At 49.3% G+C, this 22,491-nt stretch overlaps 2 protein-coding genes across 3 annotated transcripts in view; one reads left to right on the forward strand and one right to left on the reverse strand.

Moving 5' to 3' along the window:
- LOC132535528 (zinc finger protein 678-like) overlaps window positions 1-238 on the forward strand; it is a 307,284-nt gene extending 307,046 nt beyond the window's left edge. The window contains exon 5 of the transcript XR_009547310.1: window positions 224-238. The gene's annotated coding sequence lies outside the window, so the exon portion shown is untranslated. The remainder of the gene's footprint in view (window positions 1-223) is intronic.
- The window catches only part of OLFM2 (olfactomedin 2), a 78,760-nt gene that overhangs the window by 28,412 nt on the left and 27,857 nt on the right, over window positions 1-22,491 (reverse strand). The gene's annotated exons all lie outside the window — the stretch shown is intronic.

A 22,491-nucleotide genomic window follows, 5' to 3' on the forward strand; every position in this document is an offset into this window, starting at 1 on the left:
GAGGTGGGGGAGTGTTTTGCAGAAGACTAAGAAATTTTACACGTGGTCTGGGAGGTGGCATAGTGGATAAAGCACTGGACTCTCAAGCATTAGGTCCTGAGTTCCCTAGCAGCGCATGGACCAGAGTGATGTCTTTTTTTTTTTTTTTTCTCTCACTCTCTCTCCTCTTTCATTTCTCATGAATAAATAAATTCTAAAAAAAAATTAGGGAGTTGGGCAGTAGCACAGCGGGTTAAGCGCATGTGGCACAAAGCACAAGGACAGGCATAAGGATCCCGGTTGCAGCCCCGGCTCCCCACCGACAGGGGAGTCGTTTCACAATCGGTGAAGCAGGTCTGCAGGTGTCTGTCTTTCTCTCCCCCTCGCTGTCTTCCCCTCCTCTCTCCATTTCTCTCTGTCCTATCCAACAACGACGACAATAATAACTAGTACAACAATAAAAAACAACAAGGGCAACCAAAGGGAAAATAAATTTTAAAATATAATGAAATTAAAAAAATTTACACTTGTACCAACAACTGTATATATTGTAATGATAATGATAATAATAATAATAATAATAAATAGCATCAGTGAAGACCAGTAGTTAGCACAGTGCATGGAGCCTTGGATTCTCAAGCATGAGGTCCTGAGTTTCATTCCCAGCATTGCATGTGCCAGAGGGAGGCACTGCTTGTCTCTCTCTTTTAAATATTTTAATTTATTTATTATTGGATAGAGAGACAGGGGGAAATTGAGAGGGGAAGGGAAGATAGAGAGGGAGACAGACAGACACCTGCAGCCCTGCTTCACCACTCGGGAAGCTTCCCCCCCAGCTGGTGGGGACCAGGGGCTTGAACTTGGGTCATTGAGCATTGTAATATAAGCGCTTAACCAGGTGAGCTACCACCTGGCCCGCACCCTCTCCAGTCATAAATAAGTCAAAAGGAAGGAAGGAAGGAAGGAAGGAAGGAAGGAAGGAAGGAAGGAAGTTCCATGCCTCTCTATGACTAAAATCTTGGCTGCATTGGGGTCCCCCCATTTTCCTATGTTGAGGGTGTCCCTTATCTGGGACCAGGAATCTATCAGGGTGCCACACAGTAGATAGACATCTTAATGGCTTCTTATCTGTGATTGCTTCTGTCTGTTGTGTTTGTGGGTGTAGCGGTGATGGTTCTTTTTTCTATTGTAACTGTATTTTTTATTTGTTTGATAGGACAGAGAGACATTGAGAGGGACGGGGAGAAAGAGATAGAGAGACAGAGAGACACCTGCAACATTGCTTCACGACTTGTGATGCTTTGCTCTGCAGGTGGGGATGGGGGGCTCGAACTTGGGTCCTTGTGCATGGTAACATGAGTGCCCAGCCCTTCTTCTCTCCCTCTCTCTCGCCATCTTTGACACTGTGCAGTGCTCAGAACTCATAGCTGTGATCCGCTGGCCATCTTACCTTGTCAGGAAGCCAGCTCCCTTTTCTCCCCCCAGGGGGTTGGGGAGTTGGAAGGGTGCTCTCCTCCCCGCGCCCCAACTTCACAGCCCATCTCAGAGACTCTCCCTGAATGAACGGGTCTTCAAAGGGCTTGATCCTCCCACGAGCCAGGGTTCTGTGGGGCTCCCCGTCGCTGCAGGCAAGATTCGGGAAAACTTCACAGGGAAATAAAAGCTCAGCTCTTGGCGGAGAACCGTGGGGTTTTTGATCCTGTCTGTGTAGATATCAAGAAGGCATTTCTTTTATATTTAAGGATCGTTTGCTCCAAAGAGGCAATGCTACATTTGCATCTGACAGTCTCATCTTGAGAGAGAGAGAGAGAGAGGCAGTAGAGGTGGGTGTCTTCTCCGGAGGGCCTGCCACACTAGTTTCTCTTCCTGTTTCTCTCTCCCTAGTCTTCTTTTTTGGGGAGCGGGGTAGGGGTGTGGAGGTGGGAAGCTCTAAAATGTTCCATGCTTCCAAGCCCTGTCTTTTTTGACAAGCAGGGTTACCGCATGTGGAATGTCACCACATACACCCAGGCTGCTTTTGCTTTTAGACCCCCGAGACACAGAGATGTCATAACACCTGGTCTTCCCCCAGTGCAATGGTGCCACCCATGTGGCACCAGGGTTTGAACCCAGGGTGTGGGGATGGCCGAGCAGGTACACTGCCCAGAGAGTTATTTTTGGCCCCTGTCTCTTTTTAAAGATTTTTTTTCTTAATTTTTTTATTTATTGGCTAGAGACAGATACATTGAGAGGAGAGGGGGAGATAGGAAGGGAGAGAGTCAGAGAGACACCTGCAGCCCTGCTTCACCACTTGGGAAGCTTTCCCCCTGCAGGTTGGGACCGGGGGCTTGAACCTGGGTCCTTGTGCACTGTAACCTGTGTGCTCAACCAGGGGTGCCACCACCTGATTACCCCCTAAGATTTGTTTCTTATGAAGGCAGAAGCAGAGCCTCTCTCTGGCACATGTGGTGCAGGGGCTCGATCTCAGGACCTCACCCTTGAGGGCCCAGTACTTTATCCACTGTGGCCCCTACCCCAGATCACTGAGGTCCCCTTTCTAACAGCAGTTGGTCAGGAATGGGAGTTTCCTCTAACCCTCCAGTGCACATGCTTTATACGTCTAGTTCTTATGCCAACGGACTCCTCACAAGGCCACACACACAGAGACACATACAGAAAGACAGACAGACAGACAGACACACAAAGACACAGATGCTTACACATACACAGACACACATACAGACAGACACACAGACACATACAGACGCATAGACACACAGAGACACAGACACACAGACACAGGCAGACATACACAGAGACTCACAGACACACTGCACAGACACACAAACACACACACACAGCCACACGCAAACACACACCACACACAAAAAGACACATACACAGAGAGACACACGGACAGACACACCCACACAGACACACGGACAGACACACCGACACATACACAGACATACACACACACACACACATGAAAATACACATACACAGAGAGACACATGGACAGACACACTGACACATACACAGACACACACACACACACACACATGAAAAGATACATACACAGAGAGACACACGGACAGACACACCCACACAGACACACGGACAGACACACCGACACATAGACACACACACACACACACACACACATGAAAAGATACATATACAGAGAGACACACGGACAGACACACCCACACAGACACACAGACAGACACACCAACACACACACAGACACACACACAGACGGCCCCCCTCCCTGCAGACACCACGGGCCGCAGGCTTTGTCTCTTGCTCAACCTGTCACAAGTACAAATGAACAGGGGAGCTATTCAGACACTTCTCTGACCCCCGGAATCCAATTTCTGGCCGGGGTATAAATCTGCAGCTCTCAGTGCCGCGGGGGTGGGGGGCAGGAACACCACAGGGGAATGTGTCTCTGAAATCCATCCGTCCCCGAGGGGGACAAGGTCAGGGTGGGAAGAATGATCTGCTCGGGCCGGCAGAAGTCCCAAGTGAGGGGGAGGCGGGGCAGGGGGACAGAAAGGTGACATGGGGCCCTCAGAGCCCAGCACGGGGTGGGGGGTGTCCTCACCCACCCAGGGGTGTGGTACAGCTCATCTGGGCAAGATCTGGATTTTGTTTGGAAACCTAGACTTTTTTTTAAACTTTCTTTTCTTTTCTTTTCTCTTCTTTTCCTTCTTTCCTTCCTTCCTTCCTTCCTTCCTTCCTTCCTTCCTTCCTTCCTTCCTTCCTGTCTTTCTCTCTTTTTTTCTCTCCTCTCAGAGCCCTGCTCAGCTCTGGCCGACAGTGGTGCTGACAATGGAACCTGGGATCTCAGAGCCTCAGGCAGGAAGGTCTTTCTTTCATTAAGAACAGTTAAATACTTGGGAGTCCAGCAGTAGCGCAGAGGGTTAAGCACAGGTGGCACAAAGCACAAGGACCGACTTAAGGATCCCGGTTCAAGCCCCCGGCTCCCTACCTGCAGGGGAGTCGCTTTCTCTCCCCCTCTCTGTCTTCCCTTCCTCTTTCCATTTGTCTCCGTCCTATGCAATGATGACAACAACAATAAGACAAGGGCAACAAAAGGGAATAAATAAATAATATTTATTTATTGATAGAGACTGAAAGAAATTGAGGAGGGGAGGAGAGGGCAGAGGAATAGAGAGAGAGAGAGAGAGATTTTCAGTCCTGCTTCATCTATAGCCCTGGAGAGATAATATGATGGTTCTGCAAAAGACTCTCCTGCTTGAGGCTCTAAAGTCTCAGGTTCCATCCCCAGTATCACCAGAAGCCACAGTTGAGCAAGGCTCTGGGAAAAACAAACAAATAAGGGGGCTGGGCAGTAGCACAGCGGGTTAAGTCATGGCGCAAAGCCCAAAGACCAGCATAAGAATTCAAGCCCCCAGCTCCTCACTTGCAGGGGAGTCGCTTCACAGGCGGTGAAGCAGGTCTGCAGGTGTCTGTCTTTCTCTCCCCCTCTCTGTCTTCGCCTCCTCTCTTGATTTCTCTCTGTCCTATCCAACAATAACAACAATGATAAATAACAAGGGCAACAAAGGGAAAAAAGAAAGAAAGAAAGAAAGAAAGAAAGAAAGAAAGAAAGAAAGAGAGAAAGAAAGAAAGAAAGAAAAAAAGAAAGCCAGGACACAGGGGAACTAACAGGCAGCAGTAGAGACTTGGAGGGTCCCTCCCCAGCTGGGGGTTCTTAGGGAAAGTGGGAGCTCTCTCTAGAATAAGGGTCCCCTATGGTCCTCAATGAAGACAGTTTCAAGATGACAGATGTGGACTCCAGAAGGTATCTCAGAATTGGCCCAATTCCATGCCCAGATTGACACCTTCTTTCTGAGGGGTGTGATTCAGACCACCTGTTCTTTTTTTCAGAGAACGATCTCTTTATTTAAGAAAGACAGACCTTAGGAGGACTGCTGTAGCTTCCAATGGAGGGAATGGAGACACAGAACTCTGGTGGTGGGAACAATGTGCAATTATACCCTTGTGACCTTATAATTTTGTAAATCGATATTCAATCACTGATATAATTTTATTTATTTTTATTGTCTTTGTTTACTTATTGGATAGAGAAAGCCAGAAATTGAGAGCAGAAGAGGGAATAAAGAGGGAGAGAAACAGAGAGACCCCTGCAGCCCTGGTTCACCACTCGTGAAATTTTCCTCCTGCAGGTGGGGACTGGGGGCTTGAACCCGGGTCCTTGCACATTGTAACATGTGCACGCTCAACCAGGTGCACCGCCTCCTGGCCCAAATAATGATTTCTTTAGTTCTCAAAAAAGGATGTAAAAGATAGAGGTGGTTAGATAAATAGATGGTAGATAGATAGGTCCTCCCTCTGGCACAAGCAATGCCAGATATGGAACTCAGGACCTCATGCTTGAGAGTCCAATGCTTTACCCACTGCTCCCCCCCCTCCCGGGGTACCAGGTCTAGAAGCTTTAGAAGGCCACCCTTGGATTGAAGAGGGTCTATAGTCATCTTATTTAATGGTATCTCGCTCTCTCTCTTTTTAAAATTATTTATTTATTCCCTTTTGTTGCCCTTGTTGTTTTATTGCTGTAGTTATTGATGTCGTCGTTGTTGGATAGGACAGGGAGAAGTGAAGAGAGGAGAAGACAGAGAGGGGGAGAGAAAGCTGCTTCACTGTCTGTGAAGCGACTCCCCTGCAGGTGGGGAGCTGGGGGCTCAAACTGGAATCCTTATGCTGGTCCTTGTGCTTTGAGCCCCATGCGCTTAACCCACTGTGCTACCACCTGACTCCCAATGGAATCTTTAAAATTTTTTAAAAAATATTTATTTATTTTCTTTATTGGAGAAGTAATGTTTCACATTCTTTTTTAATTATTTATTTATTCTTTTTTGCCCTTGTTTTATTGTTGTAGTTATTATTGTTGCCATCATTGTTGAATAGGACAGAGAGAAATGGAGAGAAGAGGGGAGACAGAGGGGGAGAGAAAGATAGACACCTGCAGACCTGCTTCAGCGCCTGTAAAGCGACTCCCCTGCAGGTGGGGAGCCGGGGACTCGAACCGGGATCCTTATGCCAGTCCTTGCACTTCGCGCCACATGCGTTTAACCCACTGTGCTATTGCCCGACTCCCTGTTTTTTCTTTTTTAAATCTTTTCTCTTAATTTTTAAAATATTTATTTCCTCTTGTTGCCCTTGATGTTTTATTGTTGTTGTTATTGTTGCTGTTGTTGGGTAGGACAGACAGAAATTGAGAGAGGAGGGGAAGACAGAGAGGGGGAGAGAAAGATAGGCACCTGCAGACCTGCTTCACAGCCTGGGAAGCGACTCCCCTGCAGGTGGGGAGCCGGGGGCTCGAACCAGGATCCTTAAGTCGGTCCTTGCACTTTGCGCCACGTGTGCTTAACCCGCTGCGCTACCACCCGACTCCCAAAATCTTTTTATTATTTATTTATTTATTATTGGATAGAAACATAGAGAAATGAAAAAGGGATGGAGAGATAGAGAGGGAGAGAGACAGAGAGACACCTGCAGCCGTGCTTCACCCCTCAGGAAGCTTCCTCCCTGCAGGTGAGAACCAGGAGCTTGAACCTAGGTCCCTCTACTCTAATGTGTGTGCTTAACCAGGTGAGCCATTGCCTGGCTCCTTGATCCCTAAAGACTCCTCCAGGCAGTGGTTGAACACACACTCTGTTGGTTTAATCCTGGCACCTACCCAATAAGAAATAAAGAAACCAAGGTTGAGGACACAGCACAGTGGTTTTGTATAAGGCTCTCCTGCCTGATACGCTCAAGTGCCAGGTTCAATCTCCAGCACCACCAGAAGCCAGAGCTGAGCAGAGCTCAGGCTGAAAAAACAAAAACAAACAAAAAACACAGTGATTCCACAGCCTGGGAGGGGGCACAGCAGATTAAGCACTGGGCTTTCAAGCATGAGGTCCTGAGTTCCATCTCCGGGAAGAAATTGATCAGGGAAGAAAAAGAAAGAAAGAAAGAAAGAAAGAAAGAAAGAAAGAAAGAAAGAAAGAAAGAAAGAGAGAGAGAGAGAAAGAGGGAAAGGAGGGAGGGAGGAAGGAAGGAAGATGATTAGGAAAGAAATTGATAGAAGAGGGGGCGGGCGGTAGCATAGCGGGTTTAGCGCACATGGCGCAAATTGCAAGGACCGGCCTACGGATCCCAGTTTGAGCCGCCGGCTCCCCACCTTCACAGGCGGTGAAGCAGGTCTGCAGGTGTCTATCTTTCTCTCCCCCTCTCTGTCTTCCCCTTCTCTCTCCATTTCTCTCTGTCCTATCCAACAACAAGAGCACCAATAACAATAATAACAACGGCAAGGGCAACGAAAATGGAAAATATGGCCTCCAGAAGCAGTGCATTTGTAGTGCAGGCACCCAGCCCCAACGATAACCCTGGAGGCAAAAAAAAAGAAAAAAAAAAGAAATTGATAGAAGAGAAAGATGTTGATCAGGAAAGCAAGAAAGCAAGGAAGGAAGGGAAAGAAAGAAAGAAAGAAAGAAAGGAAGGAAGGAAGGAAGGAAGGAAGGAAGGAAGGAAGGAACTCACAGGAAAGGGGGGGGATCAACAGAAAAGAAAATAAGTAGATTCTACCTGCAGGTGGAAAGCTTTGCAAGTGGTGAAGCAGGGCTGCAGGTGTCTCTCTGTCTCTCTTCCTCTCCATCTCTCCTCTAGATTTCTGGCTATCTCTATTCAATAAATCAATGAAGATTAAAAAAAAACTAGAAAAAAAAGAGAAAGGAAAGAAACTGGATGAGAGTTCTAGGCTAGCATTTGGGAGATGTGTGTGTGTGTGTGGTGTTGGGGGGCCGACACCCCCTCCTTTTCTTGACGTTTCCTCCCAGAAACCAAGGTCTAAATAAGGCAGGTCTTGGGGGAGAGGGGAGGGGACAGCGGGGTGGTCAGTGGGTCCCCAGCCTTCTGTCAGTGAGAAAGGGGTCACTTGAAAGGTGGGGGGGAGTGGGGAGCAGCTGCTTCCGTCCTCACGCTGCCATCAGAGCTGGGGCCCCCCTGTCCCCCCTCCCAGAGGCTGGGATGGACGCCAGATACGATTGTTCTGCCAGGTGGTGGGTTCCAGAAAGGCCACTTAATCAGTGAGCATTGTGGCACTACCTCCCCCCCCCCCGACCAGGGCCCCCAACTTGTGATGACCGTCCCTGTCCTTAGCTCTGTTGGCACCGTGTGTGTGTGTGGGGGGCTCGCCTCTCTGCCTGTCCATCTGGTCACAGCCCCCCCCCCCACCTCCAGCACCCAGGATGTGAGGTCACTCGCAGGCCTGGGAAGGAAGACCATGGGTGAGGTGGTTCAGGCTGGGGGTAGAGAGTGGTGTGTGTTGGTGGAGGGTCCAGGTTCAAGTCCAAGCTGGGCCCATGTCTGGAAATCATTCTCTTTCTCTTTTTTCTTTCCTTCCTTTCTCCCTCCTTTTTTTTCCCTTCATGTTCTTTTATTAGTGATTTACTATTGCTTTGTAAAATTGTAAGATAACAGGGGTAGAACTCCACTCCATTCCCATGCCCTCCATTGGAAACTGTAGTGGTTCTCCCAAGGTCACAGATATGGGATCCTAACTTCCTTTCCTCTTTTCCTCTCTCTCTCTCTTTCCTTTTTGTCCTCCCTTTCTCTTTCCTTCCACTTTCTCTTTCTTCCCCTTCCTTTACTTCTTTCTTTTTTTATTATATGTATTTATTTATTTATTCCCTTTCGTTGCCCTTGTTGTTTTATTGTTGTCGTTATTATTGTTGTCGTCGTTGTTGGATAGGACAGAGAAAAATGGAGAGAGGAGGGGAAGACAGAGAGGGGGGAGAGAAAGACAGACACCTGCAGACCTGCTTCACCGCCTGGGAAGCGACTCCCCTGCAGGTGGGGAGCCGGGGGCTCAAACCGGGATCCTTACGCCGGTCCTTGCGCTTTGTGCCACGTGTGCTTAACCCGCTGCGCTACTGCCCGACTCCTTTCTTTCTTTCCTTTATTTTTCTTCCCTTCCTTCCTTCCTTCCTTTCTGAAACACACACACACAGAAAGAGAGAGAGAGAGAGAGAGAGAGAGAGAGAGGGAGGGAGGGAGAGAGAGAAGCAGAGCCTCTCTCTAACACATTTGATACCAGGGATGGAACCCAGGACCTCACCCTTGAGAGTCCAATGAAGAGGAGGAGGAGAGAAAGGAGGGAGAGGAGGAGGAGATGAAGAAGGAGGAGAAGAGACACCTGCAGCCCTGCTTCGCCACTCTGGAAACCCACCCACCCCCGCAGGTAGGAATCAAAGGCTTGAACCTGGGTCTTCACACATGGTGAGATGTGCATTCAACCAGGTGTGTGATACGGCCTGGCTCCTTTTTGATTTGAAGACTTTAAAAAAATATTTTATTGGGCAGAAGTAGATAGCGTAATAGTTACGCAGAGAGAATCTACTGACTGAGGCTCCAAAGTCCCAGGTTCAATCCCCTGCACCACCCTAAGCCAGAGTTGAGCAGTGCTCTGATAAATATATATATATATTAATGAGAGGGAGAGGCAAGATGAGGCAAGGAGAGGAGAGGGAAGGGGAGGAAAGGAGAAGGGAACTAGACATCACTCTGGGCCCAGTGCTGCTAGGGATGGAACTTAAGACATCTGGGGAATGTAAAAAAAAAAAAAAAAAAAAAAAGACATCATGCTTGAGAGTTCAATGCTTTGACCACTGTGCCACCTCCCAGACCTTGAAGTTTTTTTTTTTTTTATTTATTGACTGATGACAGCATGAAAGACAGAATCACTCTCCCAGGGACTAAACTCAAGACATCAGGTCTGCAAGTCCCAGGCTCTAAGCAGACATCACACATGCCCCATCCCAGGCCACTCAGCCCTGTGACCCTCCCAGCTAAGGGCTGTGGTCTCTCTCTCAAAGTATTTTTAAATATATTTTAATTTATTTATTATTGGATAAAGACAGAGAGAAATTGAGAGGGGAGGGAAACAGAGAGATACCAGCAGCCCTGCTTCACCACTCGTGAAGCTTTCCCCCTGCAGGTGGGGACAAGGGGCTTGAACCAGGGTCCTTACACATTGTAATTTCTTTTTTTTATTTTTTGCCTCCAGGGTTATTGCTGGGGCTCGGTGCCTGCACTATGAATCCACTGCTCCTGGTGGCTATTTTTTTTCCTTTTGTTGCCCTTGTTTTATATTTGTTGTGCTTACTATTATTGTTATTGATGTTGTTGTTGGGTAGGACAGAGAGAAATGGAGAGAGGAGGGGAAGACAGAGAGGGGGAGAGAAAGACAGACACCCGCAGACCTGCTTCACCGCTTGTGAAATGACCCCCTTGCAGGTGGGGAGCTGGGGGCTCAAACCGGGATCCTTATGCTGGTCCTTGTGCTTTGTGCCATGTGTGCACTGTAATTTGTGGACTTAGCCAGGTTAACTACTGCCTGGAGCCTCTCTCTCCTCCTCCTCCTTTCTCTCTTCTCTCCCTTTCTCCTCTCCTCCTTTCTATCTTCACCCCATCATAATTTTCTCCTCTTCCTTAATCTTTCCTCCCCCTTCTTCCTTCTTCTCCTTCTTCTTCTCCTTCTCCTCCTTCTCCTTCTCCTCCTTCTACTTCTCCTCCTTCTACTTCTCCTCCTCCTCCTCCTCCTCCTTCTTCTCTCTCTCTCTCTCTCTCTCTCTCATCCAGAAAGAATCTCAGCTGAACTAAAACCCACAAACTGTCTCCAGGACTTTGGGAGAACTCTGGTGGTCACCATTGGGTGTGGGGGGAATGGCACAGAACTTCGGTGGTGAGGGCTGTGTGTAACTAGGCCCTGTAACCCTACAGTCTTGTAACCTTTTCTTCTTATTATTATTGGGAGGGTTAATGGTTTATGATAAGTACAGTTGTTGGTACATGTGTAAAACTTCCCAGTTTTCTGCCAAACACTCCCCCCCCCCCAACAAGCCTAAGTCCTCTTCCACCATCATGCACCAAGACCTGAAAATTCCCACTCTCTCCCCACCCCAGAGTCTTTTACTTTGGTGCAATCCACTAAACCCAATCCAAGTTCTGCTTTGTGTTTTCCCTTTCTGTTCTTATTTCTCCACTTCTGTCCAACAGTGAGATCATTCCATACTCGCCCTTCTCTTTCTGACTTATCTCACTCTACAGGATTCCTTCAAGCTCCATGAAAGATAAGGTGAAGGTGAATTCATCATTCTTCATAGCTGAGTAGTATTCCAGTGTGTATCTAGACCACAACTTACTCAGACACTTATCTGTTGTTGGACACCTAGCCTGTTACTTTCATGTTTTGGCTATTAAAATCGCACTGCTATAAACACAGATCTATTTATTATTATTTCTTTATTGGGGAATTAATGTTTTACATTCAACAGTAAATACAATAGTTTGCACATGCATAACATTCCCCAGTTAAACACAGATCTTTTTTGAATGGGTGTGTTTGGTTCATTAGAATATATCCCTAGGAGAGGAATTACTGAGTCATAAGGTAAAGCCACTTCTAACCTTCTAAGAGTTCTCCAGACTGCTCTCCACAGGGGTTAGACCAATTTACATTCCCACCAGCAGTGCAGAAGGGTTCCTTTGCTCCCCACAACTTCTCCAGAATTTGTTCTTGTAATCTATTTGTAATCAAAGAATGAATAGGATAGGATAGGATAGGATAAATAGGTGTGAGAGTCATTGGTCCTTTTTAAATATTTATTTGTTCCCTTTTGTTGCCATTGTTGTTTTATTGTTGTAGTTATTATTGTTGTCATCATTGTTGGATAGGACAGAGAGAAATGGAGAGAGGAGGGGAAGACAGAGAGGGGGAGAGAAAGACAGACACCTGCAGACCTGCTTCACTGCCTGTGAAGCGACTCCCCTGCAGGTGCGAAGCCGGGGGCTCGAATCGGGATCTTTAAGCCAATCCTTGCGCTTTGCACCACCTGTGCTTAACCTGCTGCGCTACCGCCTGACTCCTGAGTAAATGCTTCTTAACTGGAAAAGAAAGAAAAAAAGGAGGCGGGGGGAGAGGGAGAGAGAGAGAGAGAAAAGAGAGGGAGGGGGAGAGGGAGAGAGAGAGAGAAAAGAAAAATACAGGGTGAAATTCTAATGGACTGTGGTCTGTCCTAGTATGTGGGGAACTCAGGGTGGGGTGAGGGTGATAAAAAAAGACTATCAGCTGTGTCAGGGGCCCCCAGTGCCAAGCTGGCCTGGTTTCCACCCTGAGTGGGGTGTCTCTGCTGCCAGTCCTGGGTGCCAAGACTCCAGGCACCTGCTGGGGTGCTGAGTCCTCATTGCCTGGGGGCCTGAGGGGTGGGGTGGGGAAGAGGCTCTTGGGGTTCTGCCCAGATCCTGCTCTAATAGGGGGGCACACACCCCACAGCTGTGAGGAGGAAGGTTGTCAGCACCTGCCACCTTCAGGGGGACCTACCTCTTGGTCCCAGGGAGCCTGCCTGGGGGTTCCAGAGATGCCCCATGCATCAGGGGATGGAGGACACTGCACCATCAACACTACCATCAGGAGGGGCCAATTCAGGATTGATTTTGGCTAGGATTCAAAACCCAGTGTAGAGAATGTGGAATGAGGTCCTGAGTTCCATCCCCAGTACTGCATGTGCTAGAAAGAGGCTCTGCTTCTCTCTCTCTGTCTCTCCCTTCCTACTTAATTTATAACCATAAGGCCCAATTACAAGATTCTTGGACTCTAAAGCATGAGGTCCTAAATTCCATCCCTGGCATCCCTTTAAAGACAGGAGGAGAGAGAGAGAAAGAGAGAGAGAGAGAGAGAGAGAGAAAGAAAGAACCAGACATCACACTGGTGCATGTATTTCCAGGGATTGAACTCAGGACTTCAATGCTTGAAGAGTTTAATGTTTTATCCACTGTGCCACCTCCCAGACCACCATCCCTGGCATCTCTTCTCTCCTAAAAATAAAGATAAATAAAAAGAGGCTGCAGAGACAGCATATAGTTCTGTGAAAAACTCTCCTGACTAAAGCTCTGAGGTCCTGTGTTCAATGTCCAGCAAGACCAGAAGCCAAAGTTGAGCAGGACTTGGGTGTCTCTCTCTCTCTCTCTCTCTCCTCTCTTTGTATTGTTTTCTCTGCGTTTCTCTCATTAAATAAATGTGGGCTGCAGAGACAGCATCCCAGTTCTGCAAAAAGAGTCTCCTACCTGAGGCTCTGAGACTCTGAGGTCCCAGGTTCCACCCCCAGCACCACCATCAGCCAACATGATACTGCCCCGCTCCCTCCCTCTCTCTCTCTCTTTCTCTCACTTATGAAGTTTGTAAGATGTCTGGGTGGAACAGGGGGACACAGGGAGAGAGCTCCTGTGGGCAGAGGCAGGGCCTGAATCCATGAGGCTTCCCAGATATGTCCAGGTAAGTTTTGTAACTTAGTGTGTGGAGAGAGGAGGTATGGGGAGAGACCCAGGGCAGGGTCTGTGTGTGGTGTGAGTCTGCATGTGTGTGGTGTGTCTCTGTGTGTGGTGTGTGTTACTGTGTGTGGTGTGTGTGTGTGTGTCTCTGTGATATGCATCTCAGTGGTGTGTATCTCTGTGCTGTGTGTCTCTGTGATATGTATCTATCTCAGTGGTGTGTGTCTCCCTGTGGTGTGTGTGGTGTGTGTCTCTGTGGTGTGTGTCTCTGTGGTGTGTCTCTGCAGTGTGTGTCTCTGTGGAGTGTTTATAGTGTGTGTCTTTGTGTCTCTGTGGTGTGTATCTCTGTGGTGTGTCTCTGCAGTGTGTGTCTCTGTGGAGTGTTTATAGTGTGTGTCTCTGTGTCTCTGGTGTGTCTCTGTGGTGTGTGTCTCTGTGGTGTATCTCTCTCTGTGGCGTGTGTCTGCATGTGTGTGGTGTGTGGTGTAAGCGCTGCTTCTGTTGCGTGAGCCCCAGGCAGCTGGGCAGGCTCTGGGCTTACGGCCGCAGTGGGTGAAGAGCCGGCAGCCGCGGGCTGTTATTTATAGCGGGATCTTGGTTCATAAATTCCCAGCGTCACTTTCTGTCTCCCTGGCTGCCAGGACCCTATGAATATGCATGAGCCTCTCTGCCTGGGAAAGCTGAGGTTGTGCACAGGCTGAGTGGGTGGAGGCTAGAGTCTCTCTGGACCCTGTCTCTCTTGGGGCCTCCCCCTACCCAGCTCCTGGCTGGCCCCGATAGCCTGTGCCCAGGGCTCATGCCGGGGGCAGAGATGGCATCTGCTTCCCTTTCTCAGCTTTCGTCCCAGCTCCTGGGACACCCTTCTCTGCAGGGATAGGAAAAAGGAAGGAGGGGGGCACTGCAGATGGACCCCAAAACACAGAACTCTTTGGACTCTAGCAGTACATAGGAAAACCATGGCGAACATGGGGGAGCTCTCTCTCTCAAAAAAAAAAGAGTTCAGGATATAGCTCACACAGTGAAGCATACGTCTCAGTATACAAGAGACCCCGGGTTTGAGCACCAGCAGCACATGAAAACAAAATAGACGACAGTTCAGAAGGGTGTGGATTGGGAGTCGGGCTGTAGCGCAGCGGGTTAAGCGCAGGTGGCGCAAAGCACAAGGACTGGCATAAGGATCCCGGTTCGAGCCCCGGCTCCCCACCTGCAGGGGAGTTGCTTCACAGGTGGTGAAGCAGGTCTGCAGGTGTCTATCTTTCTCTCCTCCTCTCTGTCTTCCCCTCCTCTCTCCATTTCTCTCTGTCCTATCTAACAATGACGACATCAATAACTACAACAATAAAAAAAAAACAGCAAGGGCAACAAAAGGGAATAAATAAAAAATAAAATAAATATTTTAAAAAATTAAAAAAAAAAGAAGGGTGTGGATTGGGGAGCCATGCTGTGGTTTCTTGTCTGTCTGTCTCTCTCCCTCCTCCCCCCCAAAACCGGAAGATTGCTCACTTGTTAGAATGCACCAGGGGAAGACCCATGAATGGTGCGTTGAACAGAGCTGTGATGTCTGTCTCTCTGTTGTGCCCTGTCTGGAATTAAAAAGGGAAAGAAAAAAATGAGAGGCTACCAGGAGCAGTAAAGTCATGCGATAGAGATGTCCTGATGCCAAAAAAAAAAAAAAAAATCCCATCACATACAAAAAAATGCACCTGTAACGAAAAATTATGACCTTGCCAATTCCTATAGAAGGTGGAAGGGGAGGAGGAAGAGGAGAAGAAAGAGGAGGAAGTGGAAGATAGTACAGCTAGCAATGTTGTATTATCAGCACCATAGACAGCACCCAGGGAGCCCATGGAGGGTGGGCAGGGCTGTGGGGTCTCTCCTCTCTCAGCACCATGGACAGCACCCAGGGAGCCCATGGAGGGTGGGCAGGACTGTGGGGTCTATCCTCTCTCAGTACCAGGCACAGCACCCAGGGAGCCCATGGAGGGTGGGCAGGTCTGTGGGGGGGTCTCTCTCTATTTCTATGAGAGAGAGGGAGGGAGGGAGGGAGAGAGAAAAAAAGAAAGAGAAATAGAGAGAGACCAGAACCCTGCTCAGTGCTGGCATGTTGCAGTGCTGGAGACTGAACCTGGGATGTCAGAGCCTCAGGAAGGACAATCCTGTACTCTGAAGCTGAACCATTCCCTCCTCTACTCCCCAACCTGAGAGACTCTGTTCTCTGCAGACACTCCCTGGCTGGGAGTTTGGGTCCTGGTTGCAAGGAAGACAGAGAAGGGAGGAGGGAAAGTTGACATGCTTGGCCCCAGGATTCCCAAGCCACCTGCCCAGGCCGGCTGCATTAGCCCTTGTAAGTGTGGAGTGACCTCAGCTAGACCCCAGGCTGGTGAGTCCTGCCCAGATCTTGCAGGGGTGCCATGGGGCGGGGTGGGGGGCTGATTGCTATGCTAATGAGCTGCCTGGCAGTATGGAAGCAGATGTGGTTGCCTGCAGTGTAGAGATGGGGAGGAGTGCAGGAGAGAGAGAGACATGGCAGGCTCAGGGGAATCACACATTTATTCTCTAGCCACATATCCTTGGCAATCTGCAACAATACAGAAGACCTGGATATTTCTTGATCTGTCTGTCTGATTTTTATAATCCTTTATTTTTATTTCATTTAATTTTTTTATATTTATTTATTAGATAGAGACAGCCAGACATCAAGAGAGGAAGGGGAGATAAAGAGGGACAGAAACAAGGAGAGGAGAGACAGAGAGTGAACACTGGGTGTCAAACCTGCATGGGACCTTCCCCACACAAATCCTGTGTCCTTACCCCTGAATTCCTCCACCCCAGCTCAGTACCTCTCTTTTCTTCTCCCTCTACTGCTCCTTCTTAATTCCAATATCATTTTCTTGAAGACATGTTGACGTACAGAATTCTCTCTCTCTCATTTTAAACCAGAGCTCTGATCAGCTCTGGCTTAAGGTGGTGAAGAGGACTGAACCTGGGACTTTGAAGCCTCAGGCATGAGAGTCTTTTTGCATAACCATGATGCTATCTACCTCTGCCACAGAATTCTCTTTTTTAAAAATCTATCAATTTATTATTTATTTTGATAAGACAGAGAGAAGTTGAAAGGCAGAAGGGGAAATAGGGAAAGAGAGACAGAGATGCCTGCAGCCCTGATTCACCACTCATGAAGCTTACACACACACACACACACACACACACACACACAGATTGGGGGCTTGAACCAAGGTCCTTGCTCATAGTAATACATGCTCTTAACTGGGTGTGCTACTGCTTGGCCCCTGATTTGTAGGATTCTAGTTGTCACAGGATACATTTCCACCCCCAAGAGAGGCATCAATCCATGTCACCTTCTACCAAATCATCATCTTAAGCCACCACAGAAACTGAGGTCCTCAACCAGCCCTAAGGGCTCCTCCCTTCCTGCTTCTGAATCCCCAGATTTGCTGTGACAGACTAGAGCTCATTGAAGATTCACTCTGTGTTGTCCTCTGCCTTGTGTTGTCCCCATTGTTGCCTTGTTTCTTAGATCCCATCTGTGAGTGACATCATCCAGTCTTCCTCTTTCTCCTTCTGGCTTCACTCAGTCCACATGATTTAAATAAAAATGCAACCATGACGCCAACCTCTGACTTCCCTGGGCAGATGACCTCACCAATCTGTCCCCAGAACCCCACCTCTCCAGAGTCCTGCCCCGCTGTGCATATAGATCAACCTACCAACACCCATGTCCAGCACAGAAGCAATTACAGAAGTCAGACCTCCTACTTTCTGCACCCCATAAAGATCTTTGGTCCATACTCCCAGAGGGGTAAAGAATTGGAAAGCTTCCAATGGAGGGGATGGGATACAGAACTCTGATGGTGGGAATTGTGTGGAGTTGTACCTCTCTTATCCTATGGTCTTGTCAATCATTGAATCAGTAAAAAAAAAAAAATTACATAAACACACAATCACCAGGGATGAATGAGCTGGGCTGAATCAGAGTGTATCACTGGGGTGGGGGACAGATAGGGTCATGTCTCTGTTACCTCCCTCCCCTCCAGAGATGTCCCCTGGTCATGCCCCAAGGAGACTCATGAACCTGCAAGCATGAGGTTTCACAGTCGAGCATAAAAAACAGTCCACACGTCACATGCTCAGACATACTCCACTGCCCCCTGCACACCGGGATCATTCAAGCACACTGTGCTCAGACATTCCCCACAGGAGACACCCTGATGGATTCAGGGATCCCAAGGGACAGGGCTGGTGGTGGTGGGGTGAGGGGTTGAGAGAAAGAGAAGGGAGATGGAGGAGTACTGTAAAACTGAACTTCCACACCTCAGCTGGCAGCTAGAAGGAGACAAGGGCTCCAAGGAGGGTGGGCAGGGTTGTGGGGTCTCTCCCCTCTCAGCACCAGGCACAGCACCCAGGGAGCCCCATGGAGGGTGGGCAGGGCTGTGGGGTCTCTCCTCTCTCAGCACCAGGCACAGCACCCAGGGAGTCCATGGAGGGTGGGCAGGGCTGTGGGGTCTCTCCTCTCTCAGCACCATGGACAGCACCCAGGGAGCCCCATGGAGGGTGGGCAGGGCTGTGGGGTCTCTCCCCTCTCAGCACCATGGACAGCACCCAGGGAGCCCCATGGAGGGTGGGCAGGGCTGTGGGGTCTCTCCTCTCTCAGCACCATGCACAGCACCCAGGGAGCCCCATGGAGGGTGGGCAGAGATGTGGGGTCTCTCCTCTCTCAGCACCAGGCACAGCACCCAGGGAGCACCATGGAGGGTGGGCAGGGCTGTGGGGGGTCTCTCCTCTCTCAGCACCATGCATAGCACCCAGGTAGCACCATGGAGGGTGGGCAGAGCTGTGGGGGGGGGCCTCTCCTCTCAGCACCATGCACAGCACCCAGGGAGCCCCATGGAGGGTGGGGCAGGGCTGCAGAAGGACCATCAGAGAGATAGGAAGTTGCAATAAATGAGACAGCCTGACCCATCACTTGCTTTTTGAGTCCCCTCCCGGGAGGCCAGGAGTTCATGGGGGGGGGGGGGGGAGTGGGGGGTGGCAGGAAGGCAGGGGTAAGTGGCCAGCTTAATGAATTGGCTCTAATTGAGAGATCTCTACAGATTCACACTCCCCTCCCCCACTTTCCAGGGAGGTGGGGGCTGGGGGAAGGAGAAATCTGTAATTCTTGTCTGCAGAAGTGACAAGCCAAGGGAGAGCTTGAACCCCGGCGCTGCCTATGATAATGACAGCAGCGCTGGCTGGCAGGGAAGGGAGGTGGGGAGACACACAGACAGAGATCTGGGCAGAGTGGTAGAAAGAGGGAGAGGGAGAGGGAGAAAGCCAGGCATGTGAGAATTCACAACAGGGAAGACCAGATGGACCCACAGTGGAGCAGACAGACTTCTCTCTCTTTTTTTCCCTCTCTCTCTCTTTCTCTCCCTCTGCCTTTCCCTGCCCGCCCACCTCACCTCTCCACCCACTGCGGCATCAGCCCCAGAATCAAGCCCGATGCCTCTCTGGCCGGGCTCCCTTCCCTGCCTTGCTGTCCCCCCTCCATCCCTCCTGCAATCATTTCCCTTGTTCAGAAAAAAAAAGAACCTCTCCAGCTGGTGCCCAGGAAGCTGTTTCATCCCAAGTCCTCAAGAGACGCCCTTTCTGACCTGCAGGTGTGGTGGGGAGGGAGTGGGGTGTGGAGAACTGGGGGGAGGGTGGGCTTCTGGAGACTGGGGATCTGCTTCAGCCCCCTCCCAACACACACACACATACACACTCAGCTCCACCCAGCCATTCCTTCAAACATTGGGGTGCAACCCTTGGCCTTCTAAGAGGCTCCAGTTCCTGGAGTCATTAAAGGCTGTGCTGGTTAAGTCCATCCTGTCACCTTCACTGGCCTGTCTGTGCCTTGTGAGGACCCTGGAATGGAGGTGGTGGTGGCAGCGCACATGACCGAAGCACAAATTATCATGCATGGTGACCTGTGTTTGAGTCCCCTGGTCCTCACCTGCAGTGGGGAAAATTTCCGGACAAGTGGAGCAGAGCTGCAGGTCGGTCTCTCTTTCTCTGTTTTAATTATTTATCTATTTACTTATTCTATTTAGGGAAAAATTGAGAAGAGAACGGGAGATAGAAAGGGAGAGAGACAAAGAGATATCTGCAGCCCTGTTTCCCCACTTATGAAGCTTTCCCCCTGCAGATGGGGACCAGGGACTTGAACCTGGGTCCTCGTGCACAGTAATGAGTGCACTTAACAAGGTGCACCACTGCCTGGCCCGTGTGTGTGCGTGTGTGTGTGTGTGTGTGTGTGTGTGTGTGTGTGTGTCTTTCTATCTCTCGTCTATTCATCTGAAGTCCCCTCTTTCTGTCTCAGGTATATTTAAAATAAATCTTTTTTCCTTTAAGACCAAGCAATAACATTCACTCTCCGAGTATCTATGACACACCCGCCCTGAGCTGTGGAAGAGACACAACGAAGGATAGAAACAGAAGTGAAAATAGTTAATGAGACAGTGATATCAGAGAAGGAGAGAGACCCAGCGGGCAGTTTAAAAATAACGAAGCCCCCAGACACAGACAGAGACGAGGCATGGGCAGTGGCCTGGGGCCTGGGCATCCCGCGGTGGTCTTCTCCTGACCCCCCCTCAGAGCTGTTCCACTTGCTTCCCTGCCTGCATCTTTAAACGGGTCTTCCGGGGGGGGCTTCACAGAGGCAGGGAACCCTCCAGGCCCCGGGGAGAAGATGGCAAGATATGAAAAGCAGAGAGAGGCAGAGACAAGGCTGCTTCCCCAAAGAGAGAATCTGCAAGAGCCACAGGAGGAGTGGCCCCAGTGCAGTGGGGCGGGTGCTGTCCATGGTGCTGAGTGATGGCGAGCTTTGGTGCTGTCCATGGTGCTGAGTGGACAGGCTTCTGTGACGCTGTCCGTGGTGCTGAGCGGACGGCGCTCCGTAGCTCTGTCCATGGTGCTGAGTGTTGGTACACTATGGCGCTGACTGTTAGATCAATACCTTGGCATCAAGCCTGGGCTGAGACCCGTCCCGGGAGCTGGCTGTTCACTCCCACTGGGTTCAGGGTCTCCCTTATTCATCAAATGCTCAGAGGTACCCCTCTCCCATGCCCCCCTCACACTCCATGTCTTCACAGACCCTGGGTTCTGGGTAGTTTTCCTCCACCTTTCCAACTGTCTTGATTCAATTCTTATTCACCTTTCACATCTGGGGAGGGGGGGGAGTCACCTCCTCAGAGAAGCTTTCCCTACATGAAGACACTGGTTTAAAACACACAATTCACAGTTGTCGTATGTTTTACATTGGCTTGTTCTAGCCCTCCCCCTCCAAGAGAATTGGATGAGTCCTGTTAATTTCGCGGGCCTGCTTGGCCCCGCCCCAAGGAACCCTGAGGGAGGGTTCCTGAGTTCATGAGTTGGAGAGTGTCTGAGTTCGAGAGGAAGGGAGAGGGTTCCTGAGTTCGAGAGTGCCAGAGTTAGCCAGAGTTCGAGAGTGACAGAGTTCTTGGGTTCCTGAGTTTGAGAGTTTTTGGGTTACAGAGTAAGAGAGAGTTCCAGTGTGCCAGAGTTTCAGAGGGTTCCCGAGTACGAGAGTTGGAGAGTTCCTGAGTTCGAGAGTAAGAGAGTGCTTGTGCCGCCGCAATGAGACAGCAGAGTTCTGTTTGGTGATTAGTTTGTCTTAGTTTGTGAATCGTTGTTCCTGAATAAAGAAATACAGCTGCCCTGCCCAGCCGTTGTCTCCGCGTCTCTGTTCACCACCGTGAAGCTAGCCGGCCCGGCAAGAGCCTCAGAAATTTTAACAACACACAGTAGTTAGAATAGGGACACAGACTGTCTTTTGACAGGTGGCTAAATGAATAAGTGATGGGATAGGGATGGGCTTGGTAAGGCAAACACTAGTATGAGAGGACCCGGGTTCAAGTCCCCAGTCCCCACCTGCGGGGGGTGGGGAGCTTCAGAAGCATTGGAGTAGGGCTGTAGGTGTCTTTCAGTCCCTCTCTCTCTCTATCTCCCCCTTCCCCTGTCAATTTCTCTCTGTCTCTATCAACACAAGAAAAAAAGGGGTGGGGACTCACTGGGAATAGTGGATTCAATGTGCAAGCACCAAGTCTCAGTAGTAACCCTGGTAGCAATTAAAAAAACATTTTTTTAAGAAATAAAAATAAATGGGGCCGGGTGGTTACACACCTGCTTAAGGGAACATGTTACAGTAGGCAAGGACCCAGGTTTTAGCCCTTCCCACATGCAGAGGGAAAACTTTGCAAGTGCTGAAGCAGGGCTGCAAGGTGTCTCTCTGTCTCTCTCCCTCTTTTTCACCTCCCTTCGCTCCTGGTTTCTGGCTGTCTTTAGCCAATAAATAAATAAATGAAGGTAATATTTTTTAACAAATTAAAAAGGAGTTACAGGACATACGCTCAATGGGATAATACTCAGTCAGTAAAAAGATGGCACCATGGGAGTGGGAGATAACTCACCCAGTGAAGTGCTTAACCCTATCATGCAAGAGGTACCGGGCTTGACTGTTAGCCAAATTTGGAGGCATCAGGGGTAAACTCTGTGAGTGGTGAAACATGGTGTTTTTCCCTTTCTGTGTCATTCTCTTCCCTTCCCCACCCCCATAAAGTAAAAAAGAAAAAAATTTTTGGCCTGGGAACAATGGAATTGGGTACATTCCCAACCCCAGTGCTACTAAAAAAATGATGACATGGTATCCTTTCGGGCCAAATGGCTTCAAGTGGAGGTGATTATACTAAATGAAACAAGTAAAGAAGTGAGAGACAGCGGCCAGATGGCTTCAATCCTCTGTGGAATATAGATGATTAAAAACAAACAAACTTGGCAAAATATGGTAAGAAGAACCCAACTGAAAAGTAAGGTGGTTAGGGGTCGGGTGGTGGTACACCTGGTTGAGTACACATATTACAATGTTCAAGGACCCAGGTTCAAGCCCCCAGTCCCCACCTGCAGGGGGAAAGCTTTGTGAGTGGCGAAGCAGGCAGGGTAGCAGCTGTCTCTCTGTCTCTCACCCTCTCTACCACTCCCTTCCCTCTCAATTTCTGGCTCTTTCTATCCTATAAATAAATAAAAGATAATAAAGAAAGTGAGGTGGTTGTTGGAGGGAAAGGGGTCAGGGTAGGGCAGAGATGGGGGGATAGGAAGAGAGGTGTCTGGGGTGTTGGTGTTGAGATTTTGGTGGCA

Source organism: Erinaceus europaeus, chromosome 23, assembly GCF_950295315.1.
Source record: "Erinaceus europaeus chromosome 23, mEriEur2.1, whole genome shotgun sequence".
Taxonomy (NCBI): domain Eukaryota; kingdom Metazoa; phylum Chordata; class Mammalia; order Eulipotyphla; family Erinaceidae; genus Erinaceus; species Erinaceus europaeus.